This window comes from Lissotriton vulgaris, chromosome 10, assembly GCF_964263255.1.
Source record: "Lissotriton vulgaris chromosome 10, aLisVul1.2, whole genome shotgun sequence".
Taxonomy (NCBI): Eukaryota; Metazoa; Chordata; class Amphibia; order Caudata; family Salamandridae; genus Lissotriton; species Lissotriton vulgaris.
The window spans coordinates 434,598,853-434,616,914 of record NC_141698.1 but is presented as its reverse complement, the minus strand read 5'-3'; the positions used below and the strand labels follow the sequence as shown (position 1 = coordinate 434,616,914).

At 49.6% G+C, this 18,062-nt stretch overlaps 1 pseudogene; it reads left to right on the top strand.

Moving 5' to 3' along the window:
* Positions 1-1,499: 1,499 nt before the first annotated feature.
* LOC147685367 (large ribosomal subunit protein uL29 pseudogene) lies at positions 1,500-1,925 on the top strand (annotated as a pseudogene).
* The last annotated feature ends 16,137 nt before the right edge of the window (positions 1,926-18,062 follow it).

Here is an 18,062-nt window from a genome sequence, read left to right as displayed (position 1 = left end):
TTTCAGGGATATTGATTTTAAGGTGTTGAACTTAAATTATGAAACACCTACTATTGAGCTCTGTATTCAGATGTGGACAGAACACTTCACCAACTTTTTGGTACTCAGGCAAACACTACATCAAACTATTTGTTACATTCATAACAGTAACAACAGTGACTGGGTTGGAAACTCCACACTGGAAACTGAAGGTCAGTATGCACCAAAAATCTACCACCTGCAATGCAGATCATTAGGCTGTTGTGCCTGGACTAAAAAATGAGGTGCTTTCTTATTGCTGCATTTATATGGTAGCACATACCAAATTAATGGACTCTCCCTTTGCTTGAGATGAAAGCTCTACTGCTGGTTCAGGATCACAGTGGTGTTCTAATGGAACTCATGACGATGGGTAACATGTCTTTATAACCATTGAGAGCCAGGTTGGGCAGCATTTTATTCAGTGGGTGTTCAATTGATCTGAACCAGAGCTGAGTGATCCAAAGTGTGATCAATTTAAAATTACCTTGAAATTTAAAAGTCGTGCCTTTGGCATGGTGGACTGATGGGGTTAAGAGGACACTTCTTTTCTTCTTTAAACTGGATTACTTACATAATTCTATTTCACAGTCCACTGGTGTATTACAGATTAATACAAAACCCATACCCAGAGTAGTAACCAAGACATATTGGAGATAGCCCATCATATCTATACTGAAGCCTCTGCATTGACTCTGTGTGTGTGGGTGGGACAAAATGTGTGTCTTGACTTCCCACATCAAAGTTCATGTATTGGACTCTACCAGAATATCTGTAAAAGGAAATTAAGCTGTATCATTCAGTTAAATATTGAAGGTCAAGAACAGAAGCCTGCCTGCACTCAAATATACATAGTCTACTCTTGGCGAGTGAGTATTCAAATTCAACCACTCCGGAACAAACTTTAGACCACATGTAGCTTGGACTAGATGTCCAAATTCTATAAAATATTATGGGACATGCACAGTATGGTGCTCTTTTCACTTTAATAATATATTGCATCGTCATCCTCAACTTCCAACATTATTTCCTTTCCACAAATAATTTGTCTAACTGAATACCCTGAGGCTTTTAGGAGGGGCTTGTGCCTTAAGTTATATTACCACACAAAATAGTGTATACTACTACTTAACGAAAGTGGCAGCACAGGTGGCAGAAAATACGTTCACCTCTTTTTTTCATAGGTGTTAGAAGCTTGAACGAAAATATTCAAATGTCAGACACCATAGTATGCACCTTCCACATTGTAAGGTTATAGCAAGGATGCTTCAAGTTCAACAGGAGGCCTAACCATTGTGTCAGAGCACACTATTGTCAGAGCACTGAACCGAATATCCAAATGTCCCTGCAATGGACCTTTTTTAGATGCCTGAGAAATAAAGAGGAGTTAACATCATTCAAGAGTTCAATTTACAGTGTAGACGTTTTGGCCACACAGTGAGAACCCAAAATCGATAAATGGGATTAAATGTAGGTTTATTCCAGTGGCGGCTCGCAGCAAATATGGCAAAAATCAAGGCCCGTGATTTGCGTGGTAAGAAGAAGGAAGATCTTCTAAAGCAGCTTGATGACCTCAAGGTCGAATTGTCGCAGCTCCGGGTTGCTAAAGTGACTGGTGGAGCTGCATCCAAGCTGTCCAAGATCCGGGTTGTCCGAAAATCCATTGCCAGAGTCTTCACAGTCATCAACCAGACACAGAAGGAAAACCTACGAAAATTTTACAAAGGCAAGAAGTACAAGCCCCTTGATTTGAGGCCCAGGAAGACTTGTGCTTTGCGCCGTAGACTCAACAAATATGAAGAGGGTTTGAAGACCAAAAAACAAGTCCGAAAAGAACGTCTATACCCAATGCGCAAATTTGCTGTGAAAGCTTAAATGTGTTGTACAAAATAAAGGCTATATGGTTGTAGGTTTATTACAAGTTCAAAGCTAAACTGATGTATTCAAGTCTCAAGAATATTTTGTAAAAATACAGAATGAATACTGGCAGTCTAAATTATCTGACAAAGTTTAGCCTAAATAGCGTAAAGCATGCAAGGAATTCAGTAAGAGCAATGCAGAAAATAAGGAACAAAATCTAGTGCTCGGTATATGATTTCCGGTCCTCTTGCCTATACATGAGTAAATCTAAGTTTCCTAAACTAAGCCTAACCTGTGCCGCATTAATTGGGGAAACCCTAATTAGATCCAGTAAAGCTGGAAGGTGTCAGCATTGTAGAGACGTCTGTAGAAGTTTGCCAAAATTAGGACATTGCTTAGAATAAAACCACACAACAGAAATGTAGCAAAGAGATATGTACCCCTCTGGGTCTAAAAAGAATCTGCCTGAAGCCAAAGTGTGACCACCTATTAAAACTCCACAGAACATTTGAGAAATCTTACATCATGTGTCCCAGTACTTTTCCAGGTTCTCACAGTAAAACTTGGCAACCATATTCAATACTTCCATCTCCTGGTCCGAACATCAGGACGTCCTTCGAATCCTCCCCTCTCGAGATATAAGATGAATCAGATATCTCCTTTCGTGCGTTAGAGCCTCTCGTCCTCGACAAAAGTTCTTCTCCAGGGCTTCACTATCTCTCATAGGCAATGTGTCTTTCACTAATTATGAGATTATATGAATACACCTGCAAGAAGAAGAAAACATTGCAACCTGAGCAAACGTTCATGTTGAAGGTGAAACATTAGAGTCCAACTATTTAAGTCTTTTGGCCAAACTAACATAGCTGAACACTTCAATATACATTTAAATGTATGGTTATGAATACATATACAGTTATAAAATGAATGCAGCATACTATTCAAATGAATACATGAATATATAAGAGTTAACAAAATTACTCAAACTACACAAATGTAAATATATCTGAAAACTGTAATTTAGTATTACTATAAGGAAAACAGTATGCACACTCATGTACATGTCTGGATTATACAGCAAATGCACTTGCAGCATTTTGGTCAAGTGCACCCCTTTACGTTATTGATATAAAGCACACAAATATATAGTACTGCATGCAGGTATATATGGCATAGTCAAGACGTGAAAGGGGGGAGCCAAAATAACGCTGCTCCAGTCCCTCGTCTAATGACGAACCAAGCCAGCACAAATTAAGATCTAAATATTATCAGATGGATCATCTAAAACCTTGTTGTCTTAAGCATTTTCCTTCTAGATTCTTCAACACGTTTCATATCATCATAGTAGTTACTCTGACTCTCCTCTAGCTCTACAACCACTCTCTTTCTCTTCACTCCCTGTTTGACTTTCATGCACTTACATCCCTTAAAGATCACAACTAGGAATAATACACAAAGGACAATTATCACCAGAGGTTTTAGAATAGATCCCAGAATTATGCTTCCCAGGTTTCCAAATCATTTGCCTACTTTAGAAAATCCACTTTCAATGGCTTGCCAAGCATCTGTTGCTTCTAGCTCCTACAAATCCTTGTTTAGGTCAGAATTTTTCTTTACAAACTTCAAATACTTGCTCTTGTCAGAAATGTAGGTGCAGCATTGCTGGACCTTTAACATCCAACACACTTCGCCCACCTTAGCCAGTATAATGTCTAATGCAAGGTGGTTTCAAAAAACCATGTACCTGATAGCCACTATTTCTGTATCTACAACTAATAAAGCTCCTGCTGTATAGGTGGCCAACTTATCCACTATAGTGGACAACTTCCTAATCTTAATATCATTCAAACTCACTCACAGATGAGATCATCACCCCAAAAATATCTCCCACAAGTTCTCCGGCCCTTAATCCATGCTTATATCTGTGTTAGAAACGGGACCCTGGCCGGCCAAGACTCGCGTCGAGGTCAGTCAGGGATCACCATTTCTAAAGTCAGGGCAGGGGAGTCACACACCAAGGCAACCCCCACTCGCCCTCTAGGTAGCGTGGCGCGAGCAGTCTAGGCTAAACTTGGAGGCGGTATGAGTTAAGTATTTGCGCACGCACCCCAGCAACAACACCCAAGGCCCACCACAAAGAAAGACTCCACACAAGGATATATATCAAAAATAGCCTTTGTATTATAATAAACAAAACACATTAGATAACACACGCAAACTGTACAATGTGCCAGAGGCACGGGCAGAATTTACAAGGGGAATTATGTACAGGACAGGGCCACATGGACCACTGTCAGGGGTAGGCACTTGTTAAAAAATAATACTGGTAGATATACACTTATGTCGTAAACATAGAATGATTAGCACCAAAATTATAAATGCAACACACATCCAGTAATCACTGGAACAGTAAGGACCTCCTACGCAACCCTAACACACTGTAGGTAAATCACGCAGGTAACTAGGACCTAAGGAAGGAATACCAACACCTAAGCAGTTAACTCTTAGCAAAGGGAAGGAAACCTAAACATAAAATGAACCATCAACAATCTACTATGCAGGTCCCATTTAGCAAAGTGGATAAACATGAAATACCTAATCAGGTCACTTTTAGAAAAGGTAAGCGGACATCAACAATTCACTATGCAGGTCACATTTAGCACAGTTGATAAACCTCAACAATCCTCTCTGCAGGTCACGTTTAGCAAAAGGGGATAACCATAAGAATACCTAGTCAGGTTACTTTTAGAAAAGGTACAGGTTAGAACACATGCGCAAGAATTACATAACCAGAAATTACAATGCGCGGGGTGCACAAAGCACAACACTCAAAAGGGTCCCTCAGGCCAACTGGCCTCGAAAGGGGCGGAATGCCCTGAGTCTCAATGTCAGGGAAGCTGCGCAGGCAGCACAGCACACAAACCTAAACGTGGCAACTGTCCACTAAGTGCTGGACAGTTGTTAAATACAGATGCACAACGTTGGAGCCAGGAGGGCTCAAGAACCAAGTGGGCAAGGAGCCTCTCAGGGCTCACCAAGCAAATGTACAATGTAGAGCTCAGCGCTCTCAGGGTAATCAACAATGAAAAATGCCCCCAGAGCCTCTCTCAGGGCTCTCACTCGATGTGGGCGTTGAGCCTCGCTGGGCTCGTGGATTGACTGTGGGCAGGTGGAGCCTCTCAGGCTCGTAAATCACGAATGCCCCTCGAGCCTCTCTGGACTCGCAAACACAACTGGGCAGGTGGAGCCTCTCGTGGCTCAATACACAAAATATGCCCCTCACGAGCCTCGGGCTCGAAGAAATGCCCCCAGGAGCCTCGGGGCTCCACAAAGAATACAGCAGCGTTGGAGCGGCCCTCTGCCAATCGGGGCCGCTCGAAGAACAAAGGACCCTGTCCCCGCACTCACCGGTACCTCGCTGGTGCTGCGGGGGCAGGAACACTGCCGGCTCTTCTCCTCTGCCAGCGAGGGGCTCCTCTTCCTCGGAGCCTCGCTGGCGGCGCCTCTCTCCTCGCTGCCTGGTTGCGGAGGCGGGACTTCCGGTCGGCCTCGAAGGGGCCGCGCAGCTATTGGCCGGTCAGCCAGAACACTTCCGGGTCGTCGCGGGCAGCGCGGCGGCCCGTTCCAGGTAGGCAGGCGGCTTCTCAATACCCGAGGAGTGGGCTCCCTCGAGGTATTTACAAAATCAAAGTACGGGGCAATGCCGGGTGGGCACCGGCCTCCAAAATAAAGATAAAGCGAGGTGGGCACTCGCTAATGCCGAAAATCGGCGAAATGGGTCCCAATGCCGGGTGGGCACCGGCAATGCAAAATACAGCGCTCCCAAGCGCTTAGGGGCTCAGGAGAAGCGCGCTCAGCGCTAAAAAGACAAGCAAAGCGCCGGGGCACAAAGAAAGCGCACCAAGCGCTATAAATCAATGTCAGGGCGCCTCCAGGCGCAGCAAAGCTCCAGCAGGGTCTGGAGGCAGGCAGAGGGGCAAGGCAGGGCCAGAGCCAGCACACTGGGTCTCCCAGCAAGGAGACAGCCAAGTGGCGGTCCTCTTGGCCCCTGCAGCAGCAGCAGCCCCCTCTGGCAAGATCCTAGGCAGAACCAAGAACAGGACAAATTGCATGGGGACACAGCCCCTTCTTATACAGGAAAACCCCTTTGTCTCAGGGTGCAGGGTGGGGGAGAAACCAGTTGCAGCTGGTTCTGAAGCACTCTGTTTACCCCAACCACCCTCTCTATTCACTGGCAGGGCTAGGGCCATCAGTCGCACTACAGGGGGTAGAGCCAGCATTGTCCGGGGAAAGTCCAGGCCCATCAGGGACCAAGTGCACTCCTCCCAAGCCATCAAGCATGCTGATCTCACACTCACCACCGGGCAGACCCATCCAGCCTTCCTGGAACCAGGCTCACCAGCCAGCTCCAGCCAATCACACTGCAGGCATATTTTCCATTAATATGTCAAGTCCAAGAAATCGCATTTCTACACATGCCACACTCACGCAACATACATCATTGCGAAGCATTCATTCCCACGAACACGCACATACCAAATTCGAGCATGCACTCCCCACACATCAGGAATTACTAGGGACACAGACATTCCCCATGCATCCCTATGGGAGAGCAGGCCAGCCTCACTACATGCACGCACTTTACTCTGGGACACAGAGAAAAAGTGCGCACAGACCAGAAAATCATCCACGCATATCACAGATTAGAAGCAAAAAGATTAGGGGTGAACCTGCCATAAGGGCCAAGTCCAACACAACCCCCTACCAGCCAAAACGCAGGGCAGACCAATCACCACCGTGATGGACTTACCTGCTTGGGGCGATAAAACACGGACGCGGGCCCGCAACTGCAGGGACACCCTCCTGTTTTACGCCACTGTGAACCCCTAGGGTTCCTTCTAAAGCTACTGTAGGGACTCACTGGATTACCCCACTGGTACTCTCCAGCTTCCCTCGGCGAGGACCAGGCCCTAGGCCACCCAGGTGCCACTGGATCCTGCCAACTCACCAAGTGGGGGGTAGTAACCCCTGGCACATAACAGCCATGCTCCACTCTTCCTGTCTGCAAGACAGGACTAGACTGCCACTGGTTCTCCAGCCTAGGGTCTACAACCTTAGGTGGACCAGGAGTCTCAGGGAAGGCTCTCCTCCCCTTACCTCTTCTCCTAGGGTTCCTCCGCCTCCTGCGAGGGGTACCCTCTAAACACCACTCTCCCAACCTAGGGTTTAACCCCTCAGGTGGTACCGGGGTCAGAGGTAGGCTCTCCCACCCTCTGCACCCCCTTCCAGAGTCCTGCTCCCTCCCAACCGGGGCGGTACCTCTGGAGAAAGAACTGGTTAGGACACTGCTTACAGTATTCCCACCCTTCAGGTCAGGCCAACCCTGAACCTGGACCTCCAACCTCCGGTCTAGAACCTTTGGTGTAATCACTGCCTGGCACTCCAGGACTTCTGAGGACTCACAGGTCACTCCCAAATCACTCCTTTCACTGGACTTCTGTACTCTCCCTCCTGGAGCAGTACTGCCAGTCTCCACAACTACAGAAGCTTCGCTCACAGATGCTCCAGGTCCTCCACACACTAGGAGATCTCCCTCAAGTGGACTAACAGGGAAGCATAGGTCCCCACCCTGGTGTTCCCTAAAGAAACCATCCAGGCTCTGAGGCAGGGCTTCGGGCATCTGGGGACTCTCGGTCTCACACTCACTTCCGCTCCACTGAGACAGACAGCAAGCCCCTACACCCTCCTCACTATACTGAGACCTAGCTGGGCTACTCTCACTTTCCTCCACCACGCTGGGTTGGAGAAAACCTGACCCACTATTATTGGAATTACTCGCTAGCGGCGCTAAGGAACCTCTTGCACTCTCCCATCAGTCGGCTTCCGCTGCAAGCTCACAGGCACTAAACGATCCAAACTTCAACAGGTGCTGGCCCAACTCTGGCACACAATAACTGAGCAGGTGCTCTGTGACAACCATGCAAAACAATCCGCCAGACTTGTCGTTCACGTGAGCCTTTTCCCAATCAAACAGTGCTCCACAACACTCATCTTCAAAGTCTTCCCAAGACTGATGAGGCAGTTTCCTAAGTCTCCTGAACTTCAACCCAAACTCTTCTGCGGGGGAAACAGGCAACATACTTGGGGAACTGGGAGTGGGACTGTCAACACCAACACTTAAAAAGCTGCCACCACTGGACTCCACCCTCCCTGGGGAATCCAGACAATTACACATGCACTCAGGGGGTAACCTACTCTCTTGGGCTACCTTCTCCCTGAACAAGGCCCTCTCAGTCTCTAGCTTGGCATGCTCCAACCTGAGCTGTTCCAACGCTAGCTGATACTCCCTCTCTTCCTTCCTATCCAACCACTCCTCTGGGGACAGGGAAAGGGACGGGGCGCTGGTACTGACACTGGGCCCAGCAAGGGACTCCCTATCTATGGGGTCATCACTCTCTGCTGACATCCATCCACTGTCATCCCCATCCAACTCGCATTCATCAACAGAATCTTCAGGGCTCCCCACAGACTCACCACCCTCATGGCGTGCAGCCCGGGCCCTATCTCTCTCTCTGTGCTCAAGATCCCACTGATCCTTTTGCCACTGGATCAGGCTGTCCCTAAGCTGGGACTGAGTAACCAACTCACTCACCTCTATGCCTCCCTTTTCGCAGAATCTGACCAGCTCTAATCTACTGTACCTAAACAGACTACAGAGATCAAAAACTGGCTCCATTTTGACGGACGTTCTCGGGAAAAGTTTGACACAGGGAACCTGGGGGTCTGAGCTAAACAGGAGAATACACTCAACAAAATTCAGCAAGATTCCTATCAGAGAACTTGCACTCCACTGTCCAGCGTAACACACCCTCATTCACACACAACCCTCCCCTCGGACTGGTAAGGCAGTTTCTACCACCCCTGATTCTCTCAACCTGACCACTAGCGACACAGGTACCAAACTCTGGGAGCAGGGCGGGGAACAAGGTACTGGACAAAATACAAATGACACCTTTCAGGAGAAGCAAAACTGAACTTCACCTAAAAAACAATAATACCCAAAATGCGGTTATCTAAAAAAATGCAGAGCTTTGAAGTGTGGCCTGTCGCCACTGTGGTACAGCGCAAACACAAATCCTTACCCTCACCGCTTGCCGCCAATGTTAGAAACGGGACCCTGGCCGGCCAAGACTCGCGTCGAGGTCAGTCAGGGATCACCACTTCTAAAGTCAGGGCAGGGGAGTCACACACCAAGGCAACCCCCACTCGCCCTCTAGGTAGCGTGGCGCGAGCAGTCTAGGCTAAACTTGGAGGCGGTATGAGTTAAGTATTTGCGCACGCACCCCAGCAACAACACCCAAGGCCCACCACAAAGAAAGACTCCACACAAGGATATATATCAAAAATAGCCTTTGTATTATAATAAACAAAACACATTAGATAACACACGCAAACTGTACAATGTGCCAGAGGCACGGGCAGAATTTACAAGGGGAATTATGTACAGGACAGGGCCACATGGACCACTGTCAGGGGTAGGCACTTGTTAAAAAATAATACTGGTAGATATACACTTATGTCGTAAACATAGAATGATTAGCACCAAAATTATAAATGCAACACACATCCAGTAATCACTGGAACAGTAAGGACCTCCTACGCAACCCTAACACACTGTAGGTAAATCACGCAGGTAACTAGGACCTAAGGAAGGAATACCAACACCTAAGCAGTTAACTCTTAGCAAAGGGAAGGAAACCTAAACATAAAATGAACCATCAACAATCTACTATGCAGGTCCCATTTAGCAAAGTGGATAAACATGAAATACCTAATCAGGTCACTTTTAGAAAAGGTAAGCGGACATCAACAATTCACTATGCAGGTCACATTTAGCACAGTTGATAAACCTCAACAATCCTCTCTGCAGGTCACGTTTAGCAAAAGGGGATAACCATAAGAATACCTAGTCAGGTTACTTTTAGAAAAGGTACAGGTTAGAACACATGCGCAAGAATTACATAACCAGAAATTACAATGCGCGGGGTGCACAAAGCACAACACTCAAAAGGGTCCCTCAGGCCAACTGGCCTCGAAAGGGGCGGAATGCCCTGAGTCTCAATGTCAGGGAAGCTGCGCAGGCAGCACAGCACACAAACCTAAACGTGGCAACTGTCCACTAAGTGCTGGACAGTTGTTAAATACAGATGCACAACGTTGGAGCCAGGAGGGCTCAAGAACCAAGTGGGCAAGGAGCCTCTCAGGGCTCACCAAGCAAATGTACAATGTAGAGCTCAGCGCTCTCAGGGTAATCAACAATGAAAAATGCCCCCAGAGCCTCTCTCAGGGCTCTCACTCGATGTGGGCGTTGAGCCTCGCTGGGCTCGTGGATTGACTGTGGGCAGGTGGAGCCTCTCAGGCTCGTAAATCACGAATGCCCCTCGAGCCTCTCTGGACTCGCAAACACAACTGGGCAGGTGGAGCCTCTCGTGGCTCAATACACAAAATATGCCCCTCACGAGCCTCGGGCTCGAAGAAATGCCCCCAGGAGCCTCGGGGCTCCACAAAGAATACAGCAGCGTTGGAGCGGCCCTCTGCCAATCGGGGCCGCTCGAAGAACAAAGGACCCTGTCCCCGCACTCACCGGTACCTCGCTGGTGCTGCGGGGGCAGGAACACTGCCGGCTCTTCTCCTCTGCCAGCGAGGGGCTCCTCTTCCTCGGAGCCTCGCTGGCGGCGCCTCTCTCCTCGCTGCCTGGTTGCGGAGGCGGGACTTCCGGTCGGCCTCGAAGGGGCCGCGCAGCTATTGGCCGGTCAGCCAGAACACTTCCGGGTCGTCGCGGGCAGCGCGGCGGCCCGTTCCAGGTAGGCAGGCGGCTTCTCAATACCCGAGGAGTGGGCTCCCTCGAGGTATTTACAAAATCAAAGTACGGGGCAATGCCGGGTGGGCACCGGCCTCCAAAATAAAGATAAAGCGAGGTGGGCACTCGCTAATGCCGAAAATCGGCGAAATGGGTCCCAATGCCGGGTGGGCACCGGCAATGCAAAATACAGCGCTCCCAAGCGCTTAGGGGCTCAGGAGAAGCGCGCTCAGCGCTAAAAAGACAAGCAAAGCGCCGGGGCACAAAGAAAGCGCACCAAGCGCTATAAATCAATGTCAGGGCGCCTCCAGGCGCAGCAAAGCTCCAGCAGGGTCTGGAGGCAGGCAGAGGGGCAAGGCAGGGCCAGAGCCAGCACACTGGGTCTCCCAGCAAGGAGACAGCCAAGTGGCGGTCCTCTTGGCCCCTGCAGCAGCAGCAGCCCCCTCTGGCAAGATCCTAGGCAGAACCAAGAACAGGACAAATTGCATGGGGACACAGCCCCTTCTTATACAGGAAAACCCCTTTGTCTCAGGGTGCAGGGTGGGGGAGAAACCAGTTGCAGCTGGTTCTGAAGCACTCTGTTTACCCCAACCACCCTCTCTATTCACTGGCAGGGCTAGGGCCATCAGTCGCACTACAGGGGGTAGAGCCAGCATTGTCCGGGGAAAGTCCAGGCCCATCAGGGACCAAGTGCACTCCTCCCAAGCCATCAAGCATGCTGATCTCACACTCACCACCGGGCAGACCCATCCAGCCTTCCTGGAGCCAGGCTCACCAGCCAGCTCCAGCCAATCACACTGCAGGCATATTTTCCATTAATATGTCAAGTCCAAGAAATCGCATTTCTACACATGCCACACTCACGCAACATACATCATTGCGAAGCATTCATTCCCACGAACACGCACATACCAAATTCGAGCATGCACTCCCCACACATCAGGAATTACTAGGGACACAGACATTCCCCATGCATCCCTATGGGAGAGCAGGCCAGCCTCACTACATGCACGCACTTTACTCTGGGACACAGAGAAAAAGTGCGCACAGACCAGAAAATCATCCACGCATATCACAGATTAAAAGCAAAAAGATTAGGGGTGAACCTGCCATAAGGGCCAAGTCCAACACAACCCCCTACCAGCCAAAACGCAGGGCAGACCAATCACCACCGTGATGGACTTACCTGCTTGGGGCGATAAAACACGGACGCGGGCCCGCAACTGCAGGGACACCCTCCTGTTTTACGCCACTGTGAACCCCTAGGGTTCCTTCTAAAGCTACTGTAGGGACTCACTGGATTACCCCACTGGTACTCTCCAGCTTCCCTCGGCGAGGACCAGGCCCTAGGCCACCAAGGTGCCACTGGATCCTGCCAACTCACCAAGTGGGGGGTAGTAACCCCTGGCACATAACAGCCATGCTCCACTCTTCCTGTCTGCAAGACAGGACTAGACTGCCACTGGTTCTCCAGCCTAGGGTCTACAACCTTAGGTGGACCAGGAGTCTCAGGGAAGGCTCTCCTCCCCTTACCTCTTCTCCTAGGGTTCCTCCGCCTCCTGCGAGGGGTACCCTCTAAACACCACTCTCCCAACCTAGGGTTTAACCCCTCAGGTGGTACCGGGGTCAGAGGTAGGCTCTCCCACCCTCTGCACCCCCTTCCAGAGTCCTGCTCCCTCCCAACCGGGGCGGTACCTCTGGAGAAAGAACTGGTTAGGACACTGCTTACAGTATTCCCACCCTTCAGGTCAGGCCAACCCTGAACCTGGACCTCCAACCTCCGGTCTAGAACCTTTGGTGTAATCACTGCCTGGCACTCCAGGACTTCTGAGGACTCACAGGTCACTCCCAAATCACTCCTTTCACTGGACTTCTGTACTCTCCCTCCTGGAGCAGTACTGCCAGTCTCCACAACTACAGAAGCTTCGCTCACAGATGCTCCAGGTCCTCCACACACTAGGAGATCTCCCTCAAGTGGACTAACAGGGAAGCATAGGTCCCCACCCTGGTGTTCCCTAAAGAAACCATCCAGGCTCTGAGGCAGGGCTTCGGGCATCTGGGGACTCTCGGTCTCACACTCACTTCCGCTCCACTGAGACAGACAGCAAGCCCCTACACCCTCCTCACTATACTGAGACCTAGCTGGGCTACTCTCACTTTCCTCCACCACGCTGGGTTGGAGAAAACCTGACCCACTATTATTGGAATTACTCGCTAGCGGCGCTAAGGAACCTCTTGCACTCTCCCATCAGTCGGCTTCCGCTGCAAGCTCACAGGCACTAAACGATCCAAACTTCAACAGGTGCTGGCCCAACTCTGGCACACAATAACTGAGCAGGTGCTCTGTGACAACCATGCAAAACAATCCGCCAGACTTGTCGTTCACGTGAGCCTTTTCCCAATCAAACAGTGCTCCACAACACTCATCTTCAAAGTCTTCCCAAGACTGATGAGGCAGTTTCCTAAGTCTCCTGAACTTCAACCCAAACTCTTCTGCGGGGGAAACAGGCAACATACTTGGGGAACTGGGAGTGGGACTGTCAACACCAACACTTAAAAAGCTGCCACCACTGGACTCCACCCTCCCTGGGGAATCCAGACAATTACACATGCACTCAGGGGGTAACCTACTCTCTTGGGCTACCTTCTCCCTGAACAAGGCCCTCTCAGTCTCTAGCTTGGCATGCTCCAACCTGAGCTGTTCCAACGCTAGCTGATACTCCCTCTCTTCCTTCCTATCCAACCACTCCTCTGGGGACAGGGAAAGGGACGGGGCGCTGGTACTGACACTGGGCCCAGCAAGGGACTCCCTATCTATGGGGTCATCACTCTCTGCTGACATCCATCCACTGTCATCCCCATCCAACTCGCATTCATCAACAGAATCTTCAGGGCTCCCCACAGACTCACCACCCTCATGGCGTGCAGCCCGGGCCCTATCTCTCTCTCTGTGCTCAAGATCCCACTGATCCTTTTGCCACTGGATCAGGCTGTCCCTAAGCTGGGACTGAGTAACCAACTCACTCACCTCTATGCCTCCCTTTTCGCAGAATCTGACCAGCTCTAATCTACTGTACCTAAACAGACTACAGAGATCAAAAACTGGCTCCATTTTGACGGACGTTCTCGGGAAAAGTTTGACACAGGGAACCTGGGGGTCTGAGCTAAACAGGAGAATACACTCAACAAAATTCAGCAAGATTCCTATCAGAGAACTTGCACTCCACTGTCCAGCGTAACACACCCTCATTCACACACAACCCTCCCCTCGGACTGGTAACGCAGTTTCTACCACCCCTGATTCTCTCAACCTGACCACTAGCGACACAGGTACCAAACTCTGGGAGCAGGGCGGGGAACAAGGTACTGGACAAAATACAAATGACACCTTTCAGGAGAAGCAAAACTGAACTTCACCTAAAAAACAATAATACCCAAAATGTGGTTATCTAAAAAAATGCAGAGCTTTGAAGTGTGGCCTGTCGCCACTGTGGTACAGCGCAAACACAAATCCTTATCCTCACCGCTTGCCGCCAATGTTAGAAACGGGACCCTGGCCGGCCAAGACTCGCGTCGAGGTCAGTCAGGGATCACCACTTCTAAAGTCAGGGCAGGGGAGTCACACACCAAGGCAACCCCCACTCGCCCTCTAGGTAGCGTGGCGCGAGCAGTCTAGGCTAAACTTGGAGGCGGTATGAGTTAAGTATTTGCGCACGCACCCCAGCAACAACACCCAAGGCCCACCACAAAGAAAGACTCCACACAAGGATATATATCAAAAATAGCCTTTGTATTATAATAAACAAAACACATTAGATAACACACGCAAACTGTACAATGTGCCAGAGGCACGGGCAGAATTTACAAGGGGAATTATGTACAGGACAGGGCCACATGGACCACTGTCAGGGGTAGGCACTTGTTAAAAAATAATACTGGTAGATATACACTTATGTCGTAAACATAGAATGATTAGCACCAAAATTATAAATGCAACACACATCCAGTAATCACTGGAACAGTAAGGACCTCCTACGCAACCCTAACACACTGTAGGTAAATCACGCAGGTAACTAGGACCTAAGGAAGAAATACCAACACCTAAGCAGTTAACTCTTAGCAAAGGGAAGGAAACCTAAACATTAAATGAACCATCAACAATCTACTATGCAGGTCCCATTTAGCAAAGTGGATAAACATGAAATACCTAATCAGGTCACTTTTAGAAAAGGTAAGCGGACATCAACAATTCACTATGCAGGTCACATTTAGCACAGTTGATAAACCTCAACAATCCTCTCTGCAGGTCACGTTTAGCAAAAGGGGATAACCATAAGAATACCTAGTCAGGTTACTTTTAGAAAAGGTACAGGTTAGAACACATGCGCAAGAATTACATAACCAGAAATTACAATGCGCGGGGTGCACAAAGCACAACACTCAAAAGGGTCCCTCAGGCCAACTGGCCTCGAAAGGGGCGGAATGCCCTGAGTCTCAATCTCAGGGAAGCTGCGCAGGCAGCACAGCACACAAACCTAAACGTGGCAACTGTCCACTAAGTGCTGGACAGTTGTTAAATACAGATGCACAACGTTGGAGCCAGGAGGGCTCAAGAACCAAGTGGGCAAGGAGCCTCTCAGGGCTCACCAAGCAAATGTACAATGTAGAGCTCAGCGCTCTCAGGGTAATCAACAATGAAAAATGCCCCCAGAGCCTCTCTCAGGGCTCTCACTCGATGTGGGCGTTGAGCCTCGCTGGGCTCGTGGATTGACTGTGGGCAGGTGGAGCCTCTCAGGCTCGTAAATCACGAATGCCCCTCGAGCCTCTCTGGACTCACAAACACAACTGGGCAGGTGGAGCCTCTCGTGGCTCAATACACAAAATATGCCCCTCACGAGCCTCGGGCTCGAAGAAATGCCCCCAGGAGCCTCGGGGCTCCACAAAGAATACAGCAGCGTTGGAGCGGCCCTCTGCCAATCGGGGCCGCTCGAAGAACAAAGGACCCTGTCCCCGCACTCACCGGTACCTCGCTGGTGCTGCGGGGGCAGGAACACTGCCGGCTCTTCTCCTCTGCCAGCGAGGGGCTCCTCTTCCTCGGAGCCTCGCTGGCGGCGCCTCTCTCCTCGCTGCCTGGTTGCGGAGGCGGGACTTCCGGTCGGCCTCGAAGGGGCCGCGCAGCTATTGGCCGGTCAGCCAGAACACTTCCGGGTCGTCGCGGGCAGCGCGGCGGCCCGTTCCAGGTAGGCAGGCGGCTTCTCAATACCCGAGGAGTGGGCTCCCTCGAGGTATTTACAAAATCAAAGTACGGGGCAATGCCGGGTGGGCACCGGCCTCCAAAATAAAGATAAAGCGAGGTGGGCACTCGCTAATGCCGAAAATCGGCGAAATGGGTCCCAATGCCGGGTGGGCACCGGCAATGCAAAATACAGCGCTCCCAAGCGCTTAGGGGCTCAGGAGAAGCGCGCTCAGCGCTAAAAAGACAAGCAAAGCGCCGGGGCACAAAGAAAGCGCACCAAGCACTATAAATCAATGTCAGGGCGCCTCCAGGCGCAGCAAAGCTCCAGCAGGGTCTGGAGGCAGGCAGAGGGGCAAGGCAGGGCCAGAGCCAGCACACTGGGTCCCCCAGCAAGGAGACAGCCAAGTGGCGGTCCTCTTGGCCCCTGCAGCAGCAGCAGCCCCCTCTGGCAAGATCCTAGGCAGAACCAAGAACAGGACAAATTGCATGGGGACACAGCCCCTTCTTATACAGGAAAACCCCTTTGTCTCAGGGTGCAGGGTGGGGGAGAAACCAGTTGCAGCTGGTTCTGAAGCACTCTGTTTACCCCAACCACCCTCTCTATTCACTGGCAGGGCTAGGGCCATCAGTCGCACTACAGGGGGTGGAGCCAGCATTGTCCGGGGAAAGTCCAGGCCCATCAGGGACCAAGTGCACTCCTCCCAAGCCATCAAGCATGCTGATCTCACACTCACCACCGGGCAGACCCATCCAGCCTTCCTGGAGCCAGGCTCACCAGCAAGCTCCAGCCAATCACACTGCAGGCATATTTTCCATTAATATGTCAAGTCCCAGAAATGGCATTTCTACACATGCCACACTCACGCAACATACATCATTGCGAAGCATTCATTCCCACGAACACGCACATACCAAATTCGAGCATGCACTCCCCACACATCAGGAATTACTAGGGACACAGACATTCCCCATGCATCCCTATGGGAGAGCAGGCCAGCCTCACTACATGCACGCACTTTACTCTGGGACACAGAGAAAAAGTGCGCACAGACCAGAAAATCATCCACGCATATCACAGATTAAAAGCAAAAAGATAAGGGGTGAACCTGCCATAAGGGCCAAGTCCAACAATCTGGAATTCTGTTCCCACACAGGATCATTGAGATGTTTCACATGATAAATCTTTGGAAAAATTACACTTAGGTACCGAGTACCGTACCAGCCTCTGAGCAACGTGAAATAAGCATGTCTACCACAAATATAGTAGACTTCAGGAATAACAGGATCATCACCCATCAAAAATAAATTCCCAATTTCCCATTACTTCAAATTCATGGTCACACATACTCTATTCCACAAAACAATTGTCAAATGAAGATCTCTCTACAAATAAACACAATTTCCCTTCAGTTTCCAATCTAGAGTCAATGCTGATTATTTTCCTGCCACTAGCTGCTCTATATCTTCATTTGTCCGCTTATGTTCAGTCATAATATTCTTGTCTGTTTCTAACCTAGATTCCTTCCTTCTCCTCTTGTTTTCAACTAAGTGTGAACATTTCTTTTCAACCTCTGTCAAAAGACAAGTCAACTTGTGTTTATGAGCCCAGGCAGTGTCTATTGCTCCATAATAGGCTGGAATTGACTCTATAGGTTCTTGGGTCGTCCTGTCAATCTTGTCCCAGACAATATCTTGGGGCAATACTGTAGATTTCAGCTACATCATCACCTAGTTATACTTTCTCATTGATGTGGTTGACGGACTGTTAGTCAATGGATCTCCTACCAGTTCTCTCTCTCGATCCATTGTGTGACTATCCACAAATCACTTGGAATTACAATACTGAATATCGTTTTTAGATCAGTCCACAAATCCTTCAAGATTTTCACAAACTGTTCAACTTGTTTGTACTATTCTATGGGCTTCTCTCTTAATTTTGGAAAGTCATTTGTGAATGACTCAAAATCATTCCCACTCCAAGGCACATGGATATAACCTCTGCTGGGTACTTCTTGTTAGGAGAAACTTGCAGTATCACTCCCCCTTCTATGAGAGGAGGCAAATCTCCCATAGATATCTTTGGACCTT